Raw genomic sequence first — 8,184 nt, 5'->3', positions numbered from 1 at the left:
CATCCCTCTCACCCTGCCCCCGCCACAACCGCCCAAAAAGGATCCCCCTCGTTCTCACACACCACACCACCAACCTCCGGATACAACGCATCATCCTCCGACACTTCCGCCATCTACAATCCAACCCCACCACCCAAGACATTTTTCCATCCCCACCCTTGTCTGCTTTCCGGAGAGACCACTCTCTACGTGACTCCCTCGCTCCACACTGCTCTCCAACCCCACCACACCCGGCACCTTCCCCTGCAACCGCAGGAAGTGCTACACTTGCCCCCACACCTCCTCCCTCACCCTTTTCCCAGGTCCCAAGATGACTTTCCATATATAGCAGAGGTTCACCTGCACATCTGCCAATGTGGTACACTGCATCCACTGTACCCGGTGTGGCTTCCTCTACATTGGGGAAATCAAGCGGAGGCTCAGGGACCGCTTTGCAGAACACCTCCACTCGGTTCGCAATAAACAACTGCACCTCCCAGTTGCAAACCATTTCAAATCCCCCTCCCATTCTTTAGATGACATGTCCATCATGGGCCTCCTGCAGTGCCACATTGATGCCACCCGAAGGTTGCAGGAACAGCAACTCATATTCCGCTTGGGAACCCTGCAGCCCAATGGTATCAATGTGGACTTCACCAGCTTCAAAATCTCCCCTTCCCCCACCGCATCCCAAAATCAGCCCAGTTCATCCCCTCCCCCCACAGCATCACACAACCAGCCCAGCTCATCCCCTCCCCCCACTGCATCCCAAAACCAGCCCAGCCAGCCTCTGCCTCCCTAACCTGTTCTTCCTCTCACCCAACCCTTCCTCCCACCCCAAGCCGCACCTCCATTTCCTACCTACTAACCTCATCCCACCTCCTTGACCTGTCCGTCTTCCCTGGACTGACCTATCCCCTCCCTACTTCCCCACCTATACTCTCCTCTCCAACTATCTTCTTTTCTCTCCATCTTCGGTCCACCTCCCCCTCTCTCTCTATTTATTCCAGAACCCTCTCCCCATCCCCCTCTCTGATGAAGGGTCTAGGCCCGAAACGTCAGCTTTAGAGCTCCTGAGATTCTGCTTGGCCTGCTGTATTCATCCAGCTTCACACTTTATTTTCTTGGATTCTCCAGCATCTGCAGTTCCCAATATCCCAGACTGATAGAGCCCTGTTTGGTTTCACCTTTGCCATCTATCGCAAAACAGGGCCCTCAGACGGTCCAGGAAGGCACAACATCGACAAAGCATGCACCAGCTGTTCAGGGAGTCCAAGCAGGAATGAAAACTGTTGAGGTGCTGAAAGAGGATCGGTGGGGAGGATGGAGTCCTCTACTGGCTGGTTCATAATAAGGAGAGAGAAGTGAAGTAATTCATCTTTCCTGACAGCTTCAAGTGCCAACTGTTAGTAATGACTGACAAGTAAGCAGGACACCAAGTGACAATAAAAAACCACTTCCCTGACCAGAAAGCAGTATTCTGGCCTGGGATAGCTGCTGCTGTGGAAATTGTTAGAGGTGCACTTTGGCCAAGCTGGAAAGTGGTTGCGCCCCATCATGGGATCCCCATCACCAAGAGGCCACTTGGAGTTCCTTGCAATAGATTTCATGGTCTTCAACTCCAGTAGTAATATGCTTGAGCCATTCTCATACTCAAGAATGTCTTCATCAAGATCATGCAGTCCATTCCAACCTGTGACCAAAAGACCTGAATTATAACCAGAGTGGTAAATGTATTTCTCATGACTCACAAAACAAAAAATTAAGAAATCATCATCCTTCTTGATGCTGCTCAATATTCCTGATGGTGTTTGGCTTTACATATTGGGATGCCTTCCGGATCAAGATATTCTACAACCTAATGAGTGTGATCTGCCACAAAGCTGTATCACATGGAAGGTACCAACACAAATCAGAGGCTGGGAAGGTCCTCTCAAGCAAATACTGGATGTCGCCTCAAACCCTATCATTTGCCAAAATTGGTAATTCATTAAGAGAATGTGGACATGAACAGTGTAGCCATAATGGTACAAATGAACCTGACCACATAACTGCTTGCTCAGAGGTCACTGTGGGCTGTGTGTAGTTGCCAGGATGGGCAAGCATGTAATGGGGCCTCCAGCAGGTGGCAATGGTGAGGGAGGGCATCCAGCAGAGACTTAGACCGGTCTAGTTGGTGCTCTCTGGAGGAGAGGGTATCTTTGTCAGAAAGAGTCCCCATGGAAAAAGGAGAGACAAAGGATTTCCTCAAACTGGTAAGAACTATAAATGTAATTCTATGTGAACACTGGTTTTCTGGTTGAACCTTAAATCCTTTTCAAATGTGTAAAGATCTGATGTCAGTGGAATGAAAAATCATTGCTTCATGATTTTCAAGTTGTCTGTATGCTTCAGTTAAGTTTTAAAGCAGAGCTGCAGGTTGCAATCTCACCAATGCCCTGTACCAAATTATTAAGATTTGATTACCTCTATATTCCATCCTGCTTACAATAAAGTCTATTACAACTTCCTACTGTACCTGCATGCCAATATTTTTTGAGTCAATTACAAGGACACCAAGATCCCTCTGTACCACAACATTCTGCAGTCTCTCTCCATTTAAATAAAATACAGTGTTTCTGGTTTTCCTGTCAAAGTGGACCTCAAATTTTGCCACACAAATTTTGGCATCTGCCAAATTTTTGCCCACTTACTTAATCTATCTACACCATTCTAAAGATCTTTGTCTTCCTAACAACTTGTTTTCCACCACAGCAAACTCTACCTCCCCATCTTCATCAAATTTGGCTCCAGTACAATTGGTCTCTTTATACTGATCATTGTAGGTTGTAAATAGTTGAGGTCCCCGCACTGATCCCTGTCACACTCGTTACAGTTTACCGATCTGAAAATGTCCCATTTGTCCCAACTCTATTTTCTGTTAGTTAGCTTATCCTTTATCCATATCTCACCATTGCTTTTGTGCATTATCCTTTTATGTGGTATCCTATCAATTATTAAAACAAATAATACAAAGAAAGGTAAGGATTTCTGCTCAGGCACAAAATGGACTTTGTAATTTTTTGGGATTTCATTCCCACCCCAAGTCCTTCAGCAATATTTCATCTTATTTAGCTTCATACAGTTCTGATTCAAGAGTGTCGCATCAAATGGTTAATATGGTCCCACCCACTGACAGGGAACAAGAGGGTATGGACGAAGGAATAGGGAATGTGTTTGAAGAAATGTAATAATATGCCATTAGTGTACTGACTGGCTTGTGGTAATCATTTGACCTCTGCTGTACATGCATTTCTGTGCAACATGTGGATAGCCATTAAATATATCACTTGAATCCTGGTGTCAGACTAGTATAACCGAAACTGTGGAATTGCAGAACTGGAAGAGAGTGAGAAAATGAAAGAGACAGCAAAGAAGGAGTAAATCAAATTATGGAATGAGTCTAAATGGCTATTTATTTTCCACTCCCTGTTACTACGGAAATGAAGGGATATATGAATTAGAATTGGAATTTTATTCACTCTGTGGCAAAACTGTGAAGGAGCAACAGAATTGTTTCAACAATTAAGCCTGAGCACATAACAATTGCAACCCTACCGTTAATGCTGGGGAAAAAGTGTTATCAGCTGTATTACAGTCTAGGTTTCAGCAAGAAATATCAGGGAGAAAAGATTTTCAATGCTTTGAAGGCACGCTTTTAGTCCCGTATTTATGTTACATATGAATGGTATGTGTTAACATCAGAGTTCAGGAATGAGGGAGACTGTTTATCAGGATGTGACCACATTGATATATCAAGTTGAATCCTGTGAATTTCGATAACTGAAAGTTGATCTCCTCCAAAATAATATTGTCTTAAGCATTAGCGATCCTAAAGTGAGAGCAGGTTTGCTGTAAGAGGAGACATTTACTTTCAAGAAAACTTTTGATAATGCAGAAACTCTGAGGTTGACAATTTGCAGCTAGAGTGTAAAATGGAAGAGCAGATGATGGTTTGCATTAAGGTGAGAGACATTCCAAGCTGAACAAGAGCACCAAACTGTGAGAAAGGAAAGGAAGAAATATTAGTATAAAACCTGCTGGTGGTTCAAAAAGTAGTGCAAAGAGTGCGCCTACACAAAGAAGAAATCATCATTATTTCAGGAACAACAGAAATTCTTATAATGACTTTAACATGTGAAAGTTTAAATGAAACAGAAACTGATAATGTTAATTGCACTTAGGATCTTTTTCCAAGATATTTTGGGTGGCGTCCCAAATATTAACTCCTGTAAACTTCAGGAAGATTAACAAGCCCAAAGTTTAGCAGAAAAGCAATGATGAAGAGAGTATTTATTGAAGTTCTGCTCTGAGTTACAAACTAATTAAAATAATCAGCCAAAAAGAAAATTTTTCTGCTTAAATAATTGCCAAAAAGGACCTTGTGCCAGCACCCTGGACTGATTCGTTCAATCCTTTTGAAGTAGATTGGTTGTTTAACTACATTCAAGGGGCTATACCAATATCAGTTGCTATCAAAGAATGGGTCATTTGCTTTCATTGCTCAGACCTTTTGGGTTGGGACATCACTTTGAGATTGTCCAGGACATTGATAAGGCCTCTTCTATAGTACTGTGACCAATTCTGGATGGCCTGTTATAGGAAGGATAATGGAGGGTTTGAGTTACAAAATGAAATTGGAAAGTCTGGGACTTTTTTAACTGAAATTTAGGAGGTCAAGGGGAGACCTTATTGAGGCTTATAAAATCACGAGGGACATAGATAATGACAAACGTCTTTTCCCTTAAGGGAGTTCAAAACCAGGGGACATATTTTGAAGGAGAAAGATTTAAAAAGGACATGAAGTGCAACCTTTCTTTAAATAGAGCGTGGTTTGTGCGTGGAATGACCTGCCAGAAGAAGTGACGGGTGCAGGTACACTTAGAACATTTATAAGACATTTGGATAAGTACATGACTAGGAAAGGTTTGAAGGGATATTGGCCAAGCACAGATAGATGGGACTGGTTTAGTTTGGGAATACCATCAGCTTGGATTGTTTGGGCCGAAGGGTCTGTTTCAGTGCTGTACGGCTCTGACTCTTACGGTTGCTGGTTACGATCGGCAGCAGGCAGGGAGACTTCAGCAGGTATAATCAGAGATAATGGGAACTGCAGATGCTGGAGAATTCCAAGATAATAAAATGTGAGGCTGGATGAACACAGCAGGCCAAGCAGCATCTCAGGAGCACAAAAGCTGACGTTTCGGGCCTAGACTTCAGCAAATCGTTTTTAGTGATTTTAACTCCGCTGACATCAATGCACAAGCAGAGGAGAATCTATAAATGTCAGTCAGTGTCTGAGACACTATTTATATTTCTCACAATCTGTTTTATGTCACCATCACCTGTCAGCCAGAAACAGACTGTACTGCTGTTGATGCTTAGTGTAAGGAACTCTGCATTGGCCCTTTAAGGAGTGGCTTGCTCACCACAGTAGTTGGAACAAAGCTCTCTTTCAGGGATTTGTTACTAGGGCGTTGTCTGTTACTCTACTCTGCAAGAATTAGGAGCCCCTGGCTGCCTCTGTTAGAACTCAAGGCTCTTTCAAGAGTGAATCAAACTCACAGGAAATGTAGAGGGTGAAGCCTAATTAGCAAGGTGCGTGGGCAGCACTGCAGATGATGCCCACTATCTGTGCCTGCCAATCAAACCATGGAGGGATCATTCAGAAATTAGGTGATTCAGGAAGACACAGCTTGATTTCTGAAAGGCCTTTTGAGGCTTCAGAACTTCCAAAAGAGCCCTACAGCCAGTGAAGTAATCTTTTTGATATGTTGCCACTGCGGTACTGTAGGCAAGTTGCCAGCTAATTTCCACAGCGAAATCCCACAGACATTAATGGTGAAAATTGCAGATAATTTGGATTAATGATATTTGTATTTCTCTGTTAATATTTATAAATCATTCAATATTGCAAACAAAGAAACGCTCTGGTCAGTACCACATTGGCTTATGGGAGCTTGCTGAACACAATTTGTTTGCTTCATTTCCTACATTACAATAGTGCCTACATTTCAAAAATTCCTTCACGAACTGTGAAATGCTTTCAGACGCATGGTGATTATGGATAAGTAAAATCCTTCAGTCTTAGATAATGGGAACTGCAGATGCTGGAAAATCCAAGATAACAAAGTGTGGAGCTGGATGAACACAGCAGGCTAAGCAGCATCTCAGGAGCACAAAAGCTGACGTTTCAGGCCTAGACCCTTCATCTTCAATCTTAGGTTGTTTTCAGGATAAATGTGGCCTTTTCACACCTTGAAGGACTTCCCTGCTTTTTTTTTCAAAATAACGGCCATTGGATCTATGCACCAGTTTAAGTCACACACTGCCAGACGGTCAGTACCGAGATAGTGCTGCACTGTCAGAGAGTCAGTACTGACTCTCACCATTAATGTCTGTGGGATTTCGCTGTGGAAATTAGTTGGCAACTTTCCTACAGTACCGCAGTGGCAACATCTCAGTACTGACCCGTTGATGGTGTGCCACTCCCTCAGTACTGACCCTCTGACAGAGCAGCACTATCTCGGTACTGACCCTCTGACAGTGCAGCACTATCTTGGTACTGACCCTCTGACAGTGTGGTGCTCCCTCAGTACTGACCCTTGAAGTCATACATAGCAGACCAGGTAAGGAGAGCACAGTCCCTTCCTTACAGGGTATTAGCGAACCAAATGGATTTGTGTTACAATTGATGATAGTTTCATGATCACCACTATTGAGACTGTCTTTATATTTATTCACTGAATTTAAATTCCACCAGATTATTTAATGGGGTTTAAAATGGTGTTACCAGAAGATTAGTCTGAATTACTAGTCCAGAGATTTTACACTACTCTCTCCCCTTTTTATTTATTTGTGGGATGTGGGTATTACTGGCTGGCCAGCATTCGTTGCCTGTTCTCAGATGGATAATATTTATTAATATTACCCATTTAGATCATTAGTGCTATGTATAGGCAGAGTAAAAATAAGTCAACCGACCCTCCAAACAAAAAATTATAATATTAAAAATACTAATGTAGAATAAGTGTACTTTACTGTCAAAAACTGAATCATAAACTTCAAAAACAGAAGTTGCTGGAAAAGCTCGGCAGGTCTGGCAGCATCTGTGGAGAGAAATTAGAGTTAACGTTTCAGGTCAAGAACCTTCCCTTAATTTATGCTTTTATTTCTGATTTGCAGCATCCGCAGTTCCTTCAATTTTCATAAGCTTCAAAGGGCTGGATAATGTACTTGAACACTTCAAATATCAAAATATCCATGATCCCAGACCTCGACAGATATCATTAAAGTTAATGTTTTGTAAATCTCTAAAGGTGGTTTTACAAAATAGTACTTTGCTGTACTTTCACATTTTTCCTGAAAGAAAAAGACTTTGGACTCAGTGTCTGTTAGTGTAAATGTACAGCATATAGCAGGTAAAGTGAATGACTCACTTCCGTCTGGTACTGCATGACCTGTACCTACTCTGAGCATAATTGCCACAAAAAGCATTGCAGTGGCTTGAAGTTTTGCTCAGAATTCTTAGGGTCTGTGCTAAACTATTTAGACAATATTAGCCTTTTATCTAAATCATTGTGATTTCTAATGTAAAAGTCCTGGTTTCCAAACAACAGGTTCTGTTGCAAAACTGTTTAGTTTTGTTGCTGGAGAATTGGGTGTGGTGCAGACAGCTGTTATTTAGTGAATCATAAATTAAATTCAATATCTTCAGGGCTCCTTATACAATGGAGAGAGAGTGGTATGGTGAATAGTTCAGGAAATACTCAGTCTGGAAAATTTCTGTTGAATGTCTGTTACTAGGAAGCAGTGAGACTGGTTACATCCATCACTATCCAAGTTCCCAGGAATATTTCCGGTCTGGATAAGGTTGGAACATTTCCTATTGGAAGAATCCATGGATTTTTAAATATTATTTTTATCATTCATGGAATGTCGGTATCACTGGCTGGGCAGCATTTATTGGTCATCTTTAATTGCCCCTACTGTGTTAGCTGCCTTCTTGAACTATTGCAGACCTTAGCCCACAAGGATCCCTGCAATACCATTACAAAAGGGAGTTCCAGGATATTAGTGACACTGAAGGAATGACCACACAGGGTGGAATCACGCTGAGGTGCTGGGGGTCTGTCCTGCTGGTCAGAGAAAGTGAGAGGCCTGCTC

At 42.5% G+C, this 8,184-nt stretch overlaps 1 protein-coding gene across 1 annotated transcript in view; it reads left to right on the top strand.

Moving 5' to 3' along the window:
- Positions 1–2,178: 2,178 nt before the first annotated feature.
- Positions 2,179–8,184, top strand: part of sfr1 (SWI5-dependent homologous recombination repair protein 1) — a 28,496-nt gene continuing 22,490 nt past the window's right edge. Inside the window, exon 1 of the mRNA XM_048551486.2 lies at positions 2,179–2,234. The gene's annotated coding sequence lies outside the window, so the exon portion shown is untranslated. The remainder of the gene's footprint in view (positions 2,235–8,184) is intronic.

This window comes from Stegostoma tigrinum, chromosome 20 (genome assembly GCF_030684315.1).
Source record: "Stegostoma tigrinum isolate sSteTig4 chromosome 20, sSteTig4.hap1, whole genome shotgun sequence".
Taxonomy (NCBI): domain Eukaryota; kingdom Metazoa; phylum Chordata; class Chondrichthyes; order Orectolobiformes; family Stegostomatidae; genus Stegostoma; species Stegostoma tigrinum.
This window is presented reverse-complemented; position numbering and strand designations above follow the sequence as displayed.